Here is a 12,657-nt window from a genome sequence, read left to right on the forward strand (position 1 = left end):
GAGAGAGAATTTTAATATTTTTTATTCTTTAGTTTTCGGCGGACACAACATCTTTGTTTGTATGTGATGTTGAGGATCGAACCCGGGCTGCACACATTCCAGGCGAGCGCGCTACCGCTTGAGCCACATCCCCAGCCCCCAAAGTGACTGCTTTAAAAAAAAAAAAAAAAAAAAAAATTTAAATTTGTGATGGGCTGGGGTTGTGGCTTTGCGGTAAATCACTCACTTCACACGTGTGAGACCCTGGGTTCGATCCCAGCACCACATAAAAATAAATAAGCAAAATAAAGATATTATGTGCATGTATAACTAAAAAAAAATTTTTTTTTTAAAAATTCGTGAATCGGGGCTGAGTTGTGGCTCAGTGGTAGAGCACTTGCCTTGCATGTGTGAGGTACTGAGTTCTATCCTCAGCACCACATAAAAATAAGTAAAGATAAAGAGAGAGAGAGAGAAAGTACATAGGAAATATTTTTTTAAAAAAATTGTGAATCTCTCTGCTGTGAATAGATGTTATCAATACATGAATTAATTTAATTGTAGGAAACATTGATTTTTAAAACCAGTTTGTCCTTAGGCAATTTTCTTGAAAACAGAGATAAATTTCTAAGCAATAGAAATATTGCTTAAGCAACAGAATAAGTAAAAATAACTCAAATATATTGAGGAACAAAAAAAAAACAAAATCAAGGGGAGAAATTCAGCATTCATTAAAAACACCTAAGTCTTCCACCCCACATCTCATTCTGGAAAAATGACCATTGATCAGTAAAATATTGTAATATTGCTTAACTTGTAATTAAAAAAATTAGATACCATAGCTTTAAAAATACAAAATCTGAGACTTGAAATAATCATTTTATTCTTTTCTTGCTTTTACAAACATTTGTTTAATTGACTTTGTAGTAGAGACTTATCAGGCTCTATGGTAGAATTCTTGGTTGAAAGTACAGAAGCCTAACCTAAACTAACAAGTGAAAACAGAAATCAATTTACAAGGTAACTGCAAGTCTAGGGGTGGAGCTGGATTCCGCCCCAGCTGTATCCAAGATTTCAAAATAGCATCTTCAGTGTTCCATAGTTGAGTTCTTCTCCCTTCTGTATGCTACCCTTTATCTCCTGCATACACAGCTTTTTAAAATGCAGCCAGAAAGGATAACCTTTCACAATTTGAGTTAGTTCAACTTAGCAAATGCAGAAGAAAAAAAAGATTCTTTTTATTTTTTCCAGCCGACATTGACTGGACCAATCTGAGTATGCAGGGGGAGGGAGACAGGAGTTTGGAACCTCCAAAGGAAGATATGTGAGCAGACTACAATACACTAAGATAAGTAAAACGTAGTCAAGTAACAGACTCGTGGAAGACAATAATAAACAAGTTGCTGCATGCTCTGAACCTCAGAAGAATGAGTGGCCAAATCTCTGTATTAAAAACGGATTAAGAGACCAGGATTGTGGCTCAGTGGTAGAGCTCTTACCTAGCACGCGTGGGGCACTGGATTTGATCCCCAGCACCACTTAAAAAAATAAACAAATAAATAAAGGTATTAAAAAAAAAAAAAAAGATTGAAACCAGGCTTGATGGTACACACCTGTAATCCCCGTGTCTCAGGAAGCTGAGACAGGAGGATTTCGAGTTCAAAGCCAGCCTCAGCAAAATCGAGTGAGACCCCATCTCTAAATAAAATACAAAATAAGGCCGGGTATGTGGTTCAGTGGTTGAGCACCCGTGAGTTCAATCCCTGGTACACCCCGCAAAAAAACTAAACCAGATTGATATTTAGCCATTTTAAAACATCATGTGGGCGCTGAGGTTGTGGCTGAGAGGTAGAGCACTCACCTGGCATGCGTGGGGCACTGGGACAACTAAAAAATAAATATAGGAAAAAAATCATGTGGCACACTATTAATATACACATTTTTTTGTCAAAAAAGAAATAGTAGCTGGGCATGGTGGCATGGGCCTCTAATCTCAGCAACTTGGAGGCTGAGGCAGAAGGATCATGTTTGAGACCAGCCTCAGGAGCTTAGTGAGACCAACTTTTTAAAATGAGCAGTGTTTTGTAGTTACTATAGTTCCTAAAAATGTGTTTTCATTTTCCTGTATACAGTCTTATCACTGAGGTTTCAGATCATATTGGAATGAGCTCCAGAAAGGGCTGGAGATATAGCTTAATGATAAAGCACTTGCCCAGCATGTGTGGGCCCCTGAGTTCAGTTGCCAGTACTGCAGAAACAAAGATCTGGAAAAATGAAATGCCAGTATCAAAAGTAAACTTCAGGCAGTTTCATTATGAAGTGCTTCTGGAGTACTTATACAATCTGGGGTATTTAAATGGGAGGGCACTTAAAAGGTAAATATTTTAAGTATCAAGGCACTCCTTCTTAGGATTCTGAAGAGATACAAATACCAAAGATAAATTTTGAGAGTAAAAATAAACATAACTGAAGCAATGTGTAAAAATTGTCAGGTAAATTCCTTGGAGGCTAATTGGTGTTTCAATGTATTGTGATAGCAGAATGAGTGTTTAGGATGCCTTAACTAATTACCTAAGACAACTTAAAAACAAAGAAGGCGATTTACAATCCTTTAAAGTCACATAAAAATAAAGTATTGTGTATTATAAAAATAAAGTATTGTGTCCATCATCTACAATCAAATTTTTTTAAGTCACTTTAAGATGGCCACAGTGGCACACACCTATAATCCCAGTGGCTAGGGAGGCTGAGGCAGGAGGATCATTTAAGACCCTGTCTCAAAAAAGAAGGGAAGGAGGAGGAGGGCTGAGGATGTATGTACCTAGTTGAGCAATTACCTAGCATGTGTGAAGCCCAAGGTTTAATCCGTAGCACTGCAAAAACATAAATAAATAAAATATGTGGAAAAGAAAACATTTTTAGCTATTATCAGAGGCACTTAAGAATAGTAGGTTGCACATTGATGCTGATCTCCACTCAGAAACATGAAGAAATGAGTCATTTAAAATGCACTTATCCTTGTCTCCCTTAAAAATGGAGGAGAGTAGTTGAATTCTTGGACAGCATAAATACATCGTAATGAAATTACTAAATGCATCCTAGGAAATGAAAAAAGCTTGAAGACACTATAAACAATTTAGCACTTCCTCTCTAGGGAGACCCCTGTCTATTTTAGAACAGCTCTGGTTTGTCAAATGTATATTTAATTATGCAAACGGGTAAAGGGTCTGGCCTAGGCAAGGGGATAAAATCTGTGAGCGTATAATAAGGCTCCAAAACCAAAGGAATTGAGGTGGAGTAGAAAGGACTGGAATCCTGCTGCTTTAGGAAAATAGGAAAAAGCTGAGGCGTTGGGATCATTTGCAGCTAGAAAAATGCAAAGATGTAAGAGCCTGTGACTTTTCCTAGAATTGACAGAAAGCAAGCATGCTCTAAGGCTGGGTAGATGTGGTTATTCAGAGCTGACCTCTGAAGGAAACCTGCAAGCTCTGCCTTCAGGGGGTGTGGCTCTCTGCCTGAGACAGCCAGAGAACATAAGGTCTCTCAGAATAAGCAAACACAAGTTTGGTTTGGTGGTGATCATCTTTCAAACACGTGGGGAAGTGCCCTTCTACTTCTGTGGCTCTGGCCCTGTTCTCTCGTGCACTGCTTGTTTAGTGCTAGCTGCATTTAATAAAGATCTTTACTTTCATAGAAAAAAAATCATGTAATGGATTTGCCCTCCAATTATTTAAGCTTTGAGTAAACCGGATCTATGCAGTCAAGGCTGACTGAGTTGCTGAGAGTCTCCACCCAAATTCTCATACCAGAGGGGAAAGGAAGAAAGAAAAAAAAAAAAAGAACTTTGTGCAGAGGATCCACCCAAGAGACTCTGCTATCCCTGTTCCCCACATCCATTTTCGCAGCTGTGCTCTGAATGCTTGCTGTTAGTCTCTAAACACCTTATGTACCTTCAATAAATGAGAAAGTGAAGGTGAGTACACTTCTCATAAATTCATACATGACAAAGGAGCACAAGGTCCCTTTAACATAGCATCTTTTCAGATGTTTATCTATCATTAAATAATAAGTGTGGTGAATGACAAAGTGAAGAGATTGCTGACTAATGTCATTCAAATTTAAAATAAAAACAAATCTGAAGTGATAATTGCTTTAAAAGAGATATTTAACTAAAAGCTTAACCCTAAATGCTAGTCTCTCCCACAGCTGACAGGCGGGCAAGAATCTGGAAATGTGCAGCTGAGATGTGCCCTGCCTGTGGATTCAAACCCATTAGAGACTCCACCGAGGTTGGAGGAAGTGATGGGAATGGACATTTCAAAAGTTAAGACAATAAAGCCTTCCATGGGCTAGAGATATGGCTCAGTTGGTAGAGTGCTTGCCCAGCATGCTCAAGTACCTGCCTGGGTTCAATCCCCAGCACCAAAAAAAAAAAAAGATTGGGTTGGGGCTGTGGCTCTGGCTCAGTGGTAGAGCGCTCACCTAGCACATGTGAGGCCCTGGGTTCGATCCTCAGCACCACATATAAATAAATAAATAAAGATATTGTGTCCAACTACAACTAAAAAATATTTTTTAAAAAAACCTTCCATGGGGCAGAATGGTGCATACCTGTAATCTCAGTGATTTGGGAGGTTGAGGCAGGAAGATCTCTGGTTTGAAGCCGGCCTAGGCAAATTAGCAAGTCCCTGTCTTTAAAAAAAATGGGGGTGAGGGCAGGGCACCAAGATGTAGAACAGTGATAGTGTGTCCCTGGGCTTAATCTCCAGTTCCCCAATAAATTAAAAAAAAATAAAAATAAAACAATAATAAGAATAGCTGGGAATATAGCTCAGTTGAATGAACAACATCTTATTTTTAGGTTGACCTTCAAGAAATACTCACCTAAGAAATAGATAGCCGAGGTTGCAAACTTTCTATAAAGGGCACTATAGTCTCTGTCACAATTGGTCACCTGTCCTTGTAGTGTGACTGTGCCCATAGATGATATGTAAATGTATGAGTAAGTAAAACTTTATGAATACTGACATCTGAATTTTATATTTTCTTCATGTATTTGACATATAACTCTACTATTTCATTTCTTCAACCATTTAATAATGTAAATCTCAGCTCGATGGCTCTACAGAAACAGACTTGATAAGATTTGACCCAGGACCATAGTTTGCAGACACTAACCTCTCTCCGCCTCCAGCTCATTTCCATACACAAAGCTGGGCACAGTGGCACAGGCCTGTAATCCCAGTGATTTGGAAGACCAAGGCTAGAGAATTGCAAATTCAAAGCCAGCACTTTTCCCTCTCTCATATAGATAGATAGATAGATAGATAGATAGATAGATAGATAGATAGATAAGGCTGGGGATGTGGCTTGGTGGTTAAGTGACCCTGGATTCAATCCTGGGTCAAAAAAATGTAAGAAATGGGAATTCATAAATCGAGTCAAATGTATGAAAGATGATATATCATGAGCTCTGTAATGTTTTGAACAATCAATAAAAAAAATAAATTAAAAAAAATTAAAAATTAAAAAAAAAAAAGTAAGAACACTGGACTCACTCAAGAGGGAGAAAAGGGGTTGTAACTCATTATTAATTGAGGGCCACATTTACTCTTAAGAATGAGAGCTGAAAAGAGCAGAATTTGTTGAAAACCAGTGCTTCACCAGTTTTACATAACTTGTTGGTTTACTAGTCTTAAGGATGCTATGAGATATTACATACACACTTTTCTTTTCAAAGAAGAGGAAACAGCCTCAGAGATATTAGGTAGACTTAGCTGGATGCCTAGAACTGGTACTCAGCATTGGAACATAGGTCAGTATTTTCAGCAAAATCCTAAATGTAGTGACTTGACCTAGGATGAACTGAGTTCACTGTGATGGACAGGAGAAAAGGCTGCGCTCAACTTTTGGGCTGGAGTTGTAACAGGAGAAGCAAGTATTTCAATGCCAAGGTCAACAGAGGCTACCTGCACCAGAGAACTGATGAGAGAACTTAAGAATCTGTGGCTCTGCTAGGGAGCAGCCATAGCAGACACCTCAAATCAACCCAGACTGACTTCTGGGTGTGTCCTGCTGGCCAGTCTACCTGTAGTGGGACACCAGTCCAGAGGTAGATGATTAGCAAACCTGGTTTAATTAAGCCTTCAGACCATGTAACAAGTTAGCCCTCACACCAAAGCTAGGTGTTTTATTCCACTATTAATAGATAGCATACAGGTGGACTCGGAATTTCCTTTCTCTTTACCACTTTTTACAAATACAGTCTACATTCATTTTGCAGAAACTTTAGTACAATACAGATAATGAACAAATTAAAAATTATCCCTCCACTTATGCATCAAGACAATAATGGCTAACATTCTTGTGAAAGATCCTTGAAATCCTTCTAGCCTTTTTTTTAAGGAAAAAAGCACATATATTTTTTTTAAAGAGAGAGAATTTTTTTAATATTTATTTTTAGTTTTCAGCAAACACAACATCTTTGTTTGTATGTGGTGCTGAGGATTGAACCTGGGCTGCACGCATGCCAGGCGAGCGCACTACTACTTGAGCCACATCCCCAGCCCTATATGTTTTAAAATGGATCAAGACTATATATTTTTTTACACTAAATAGAACATGTTTCTTTGTCATTTTGGAAAATGTCTGTTGTGCAAAATGTCCCTAAAAGCAAACAAAAGAAAACAAAACAACCATAGACAAAATTTGGTGTGTATATTTGAGTTCTTCCCCAAATTATGAATTATGTATCTTCACCCATATTTTCTTTAAATGATTTTATCGTTTTACTTATATCTTCTTTTTTTTTTTTTTTTTGGTGGGGTGGATAGTGGGGATTGAACTCAGAGGCACTCGACCAGAGCCACATCCCCAGCCCTGTTTAGTATTTTATAATATTAAATACAGAGTCTCACTGAGTTGCTTAGCACCTCGCTTTTGCTGAAGATGGCTTTGAACTTGCCATCCCCCTGCTTCAGCCTCCCAAGCCACTGGTATTACAGGAGTGCACCACTGAACTCTGCTTACTTATATCTTATATGCATGTAGGATTTGTTTTGGTATATAGTATTGATTTTTTTCTAGATAATCTTTTATTAGATCATACATGCTTTCCCGATTGATTTGTGATGTTACTCTTCTAGAACATAAAAATTCTCACACATTTTTATGTCTTCAAAATGGACTAATAATTTCTGGAAATCAAATTTCCCCACATTGCTTTTTTTTTCTCTCCCAATTTTATGAGTTCATTATAGATATACAGAATATTGGGGTTCATTTTCTCATAATTATACAAACATGGAATATAATTTGCTTCAGTTCAGTCCCCAGTATTTCTTCTTTCCCTCCCCTCGTACTTCATCCCATTCCCTTTTGTCTAGTGATTATTCTTCTGTTTATTTATAGTTTTTTAAAAATCAGTGCATTATGGATACACATAAAGGCAAAAATTCACTGTGGTATCTTAATATATGTACATAGGAAAATTTGATTGGATTCATTCCACCACTCCTCCCTTTTCCTATCTCTCCTCCCTCTCTCTCAATTCCCTTCCTCTACTCCACTGATCTCTCTTCTGTTTTCATAGGATATCCCCTGCTCCTTTCCCTCCCCCCGCCCCATTATTATGGCCCAGCTTCCACATATGAGAGAAAGAAAACATTCAACCCTTGACTTTCTGAGTCTGGCTTATTTCACTTAGCATGATGCTCTCCATTTCCATCCATTTGCCAGCAAATGCCATAATATCATTCTTCTTTATGGCTGAGTAAAACTCCATTGTGCATATATACCACCTTTCTTTATCCATTTGATTATTGATGAGCACCTAGGCTGGTTCCATAGTTTGGCTATTGTGAATTGTGCTGCTATAAACGTTGATGAGGTTGTGTCTCTATACTATGCTAATCTTAGATTTTTGGATACATACCAAGGAGGGGGGATAGCTTTTTAATTTATATATTTTTCTAGTTATTCTCTTGTTAATCAGAGTTAAACTAACCTCCTACTGCATTTTAACATTTCAGTTTAAAATAAAGAAAATATTGGCACATCCCCAGACCTTTTAAAATATTTTATCTAGAGACAGGGTCTTGCTGAGTTGCTGAGCTAGCTCTGAACTCGTGATCCTACTGCCTCAGCCTCCTCAGTTGCTGAAATCACAGGTGTGAGCCACTGCGCCTGGCCATTTGTCAACTATTTTAAAAGATTTTTAGTCTATATAACTGTTTTAGTTATCAAAATTGTTCTCCCAGAGGAGTCATTTTATTAAGGTGTCCAAAATTATTAGCTTATTGTACCTATGGTTATAACTCTCTTCATTCATAATAGCACATATTTAAATTTTTCTCATTTTCTTGTTTGGCTTTAACAAGACAGTGTCTATTTTATAGGTCTTTTCAAAGTTCTACTTCTTAGGTTTGTGTGTCAATCCCATTTTCTAAAAATTTCTTCATGCTCTTTCTGGATTTGTTCATTTTGTGGCTTCTTGAAGTCATTGCTTGGCTTACTTTTATTTTTTCATATTCATAAGAATGTAGAAAAACATGAGGCTCTGAGTTTTTCTCTATTCTGGCTTTAGGGCATATTTTGAATATAGTTTTTTTCTGTTTTAAACTCTGACAATAATTTGTATTTTTCTCTTTGATCTAAGAATTATTTTAAGAAATCATTTTTAGTTTTAAAAATTATTCTTTTTTGTTAATTGTTCACTTTATTGCCTGGTGATCAGAGAATGTGTAGTTTTAACATGTTGTTTTAAGTCTTATATTGTTTTTGTACAACCTTCATGCATATTTTTAAAATATATATTTTTATAAAAATCCCTTCTTTCAGGGAAGTTAAAGCTGATTTTTATAAAATCCTTTTTGTGTATATTTATATCTATATATCTATATAGATATAAGTATATCTAGTATATGTATTTCTATATATAGATATATATGTAAGTACACATACATATATACATACATATATATGTGCTTTATGTATTTTGATGGAACATTAGTAGTCATTTTTATGTCTTCATACAACATAGCCAATATAATAAAATAATCTCCTGTTTGACCCAGTTATTTTTACATTAAATTAATCCCAGCAACTTGAGAAGCTGAGGCAGGAGGAACAAAAGTTTGAGGCTAGCCTGGGCAACTTAGCAAGACCCTCAGCAACTTTAACAAGGCCCTGTCTCAAAATAAAAAATAGCTCAGTGGTTATATGCCCCGGAGTTCGGTCCCCAGTATTGCAAACAAAACAAAAACAAAAACTTTTGACCAGTTCCTGATATACCTTCACAGAGTTACAAGGTTGAAAAACCTCTTTAAGTGATTAATCACAAAATATAAATAGTGGCCTCCATTCTCTCTGCCTCCTCGAAATGTCTGTGAAGAATACATATACAGGGGAGGGAAGGGCTACGGTATTAGGGATTGAAATTGAGAAAATTACCTTATATGAATTTATGAATGTTAAAATGGCCAGCTCAGGAGGATTGCAAGTTCAAAGCTGGCCTCAGCAGTGGTGAGGCACTAAGCAACTCGGTGAGATCCTCTCTCTAAATAAAATACAAAATAGGGCTGTGGATGTAGCTCAGTGATCGAGTACCCCTGAGTTCAATCCCCAGTACCAAAAAAAAAAAAAAGTCAAAATGAACCCTACTATTATGTATAACTACAATACTCTAAAATTTTTTTAAAAGTAAATACACACAAGTCTACACAAATACAGCATGTGTCAAAAGTGACAGAGTAGCATCACCTTGTATTCATGAAAAAATCCTGTGTGGTTAACGAAGTGACTTCCATTATGGTGAAATGCGCCCGATTTATAACACATAACGGCAAGGACAGTTCAATTGTTTTCATTTATTACTTTTATTTGGACAACATATATACATATGTACAAAATACCTACTGTCAGAATCCTCTTTTATAATTTCATTTGATTTACAAAACGGGACAGCAAAATAACTTAGGTCACTAATACTGTACAAAAATAAAACTGATTAAACAGTTGTAGAGATCAGTATTTTACAGTGTTACAGACCATTCATCCGTTGTGAAAGAACATCTCTATCTACTCAAAGTGATGAGTACTGTGCTAAATCTATCTGCAAACTGACGAAGCTAATTTGTTTCTGTAATTATAACTACCAAATATAATTCTCAAAAGAAGCATGATATGGAGCTTAAAGCCAGGGCATCATTCCACAATGGTGAAGGGCTTTCTTCTTCCCTAACCAAGGAGAGGAGATATCTTAACTCTAAACTATTAAATTTTCCAGAATATGACAACTACTTACAGTGTTAGATAAAACAGCTTTTCTTTCTTTTTAACACCTGCGATAGTCTTTCAAAAATTCAGTTTGGTTAAAAAAGTAAACAAAAATTACTATCCTGCATTTGGATTTTCATAAGTTAAATCCATGGTCTTTTTAATATAAAAAGTAATTGTTTCATAGTTTTAGTGTTCAACGAACTCTAGTAGTCCTATTTGAACCACATCTTGATATAGTAAATCTAATTAGAATGCTGGTTCCTGTTTTGTGACATCGTAAAACAGGATTTATCACAAAGAATAAAAAGCCTTGAGTTTATACGTTACGTTACTATGACATATAAGAGAATATCAAATGTGTGTCTGTCAACAACTTCAAAAGGCAAGTAGCAACTTTTTTTGGGAAGTAAATTGTGCATCTTTTTTAAACAAGTTGCTGCATTTATATCCATCGAAATGCTTGATGAAAGCCATATATAGATTTACTCCTGAAACTAGAAAGATTGTCTTTCACTGGCTTGACTTTGTTTTCCTTCATTTCTTTCTGCGAGGGAAAGCTGAGTTTTTACAAGTTAGCAAGTTGCTAGGCAACCCCCAAACTCTTCACTCACTCAAAGGCGCGTGCTGGGTATCCTAAGCAGAGCCTTCCCATGAGCTCAGTAAGAAATAGGCAGCCTGACCTATTTCGTATGGAAGAACAGATGTCCTTAAAACTTATTTTGGACACAGAAATTAAAATTTGGTTTAAAATAAGCGTTTCAAAAATCTGAAACAGAGGTAGAAAGTGTTCTTTATTTTTCCTGACATGTTTTCTCGTGAGAAAACACTTTCCTTTTTAGCCCATGGACTGCTCCCAGTCCCTAATGTTAAAAGCAGTTCTCTTGATAGAACCACTAATACAGCTACGTTGGTTAAACAGAAAAACACCGTGCTAGTGATGGCTGTTGTATTGGAAGTGGGAGTCAGCCGTGACCCGTGCCCGCCGCAGGAGCACCCCTGAATCTGAACCGGGAACGAGCATGTGCTGGATGAAATACCGAGCTCACTCACAGGTGGGCACCCTGCGTCTACGCAGCACATTTGATAGCACATGGATAAACTAGAGTGCACCATAGCGCCCCGTTTTAAATATCAGATAAAATCGCCAGAGTGTTATTTCTGAAGAAAAAAAAAAATGTAAACATTTCCACCATGATCACTGCTGACTCCCCTCATTTGAGGTTTATTTTTTTTTAAATTTTTTAAATTTTTTTGTTTTTTTTTGTTTTTTTTATTTGTTTGGTTTTAACTATGAAAACTCAGTTTATTTCTCTGGCCATTAAAAGCCAAACTTAAGTTTTCAGTAAATGGCATAGTATGGATGTAGTGGTTTAGGCCGGTTGTAGACACCTAGATACAAGATATATAGTGGTGAGGCTACTGATGTAAAGGTACAGTGATGTGATTTCATTCACACGCATTTCATTTGCCTGCGTTCTCCAAAAGGGACTATTTAGCAGAGACTCCTCTGAAACCAGCGTGGTATTTTCCCTTGACACTCACTACGTATAGGGTAATTTTCTTTTTTTTTTTTTTTTTTTTTTGATACTTCAGCTCTCTTTCCTTTTACATAACTCTTGCACCTTATAGTGGGAGATTTGTAGGAACATGGGAAGGAGACCACCAAACCTTTCCCCCCTCTAGACCTAGTGACTGTTAAGCACCCACTCAAATGACACTGAACAGGGTCCAAAGTTCTTTCTCTCAGTGGCATCATGGTACAGTTATATGAAGTTAACTAAAAGGATAGGAAAATTTGGACAAGTTAATAGAGTTAAAATTCTGTTGGTTCTTTTTCTTTTCTTCTTTTTTTGTATCTTTTTAAATGCTACCCTCCTCCTTCAGCATGTGTTGTGTATATTCTGCCCTCACATCGCTGCCATGATTTCTTAGGGAAACGTGTATACTGTAAAATAAGCAGATTATAACATGGTGCCAAACAGAATGTCTGCTTCTATCCTCAAAGCATGTGTTTAACTTATTCATCCTCTGCATTAGAAAATAAAAGTGCAGCTTATGTTCAAAAAGTACAATTCATACAAAGCAAGGCTGAAAAGTTCCGTACTTGGTGCGACCTGCCCAAGGTTGGTCTTATTAAATTCGGACTTTGCTTACCCATTGACGGTAAGGAACTTTTTTGTTTCGAGTCTTTAGATGGCGGATCATGCTGGAGTAGATGTGTTCTTGCTTGCATAAAGACAGCTGTGCTATGGAGTTTCTTTTTTAATCTCAAAAGTTAACGTGATTCAAGAGAGTGGTTTTGCTAAACAAACTGAAGCACACTTGTCATTACATTAAAAGGTAAGAAAACAATTCGGAGAGACAGCAAGCATCAAGGGCCCAGAATCGCTGTGTAGTGCC

Source organism: Callospermophilus lateralis, chromosome 2, assembly GCF_048772815.1.
Source record: "Callospermophilus lateralis isolate mCalLat2 chromosome 2, mCalLat2.hap1, whole genome shotgun sequence".
Classification (NCBI taxonomy): domain Eukaryota; kingdom Metazoa; phylum Chordata; class Mammalia; order Rodentia; family Sciuridae; genus Callospermophilus; species Callospermophilus lateralis.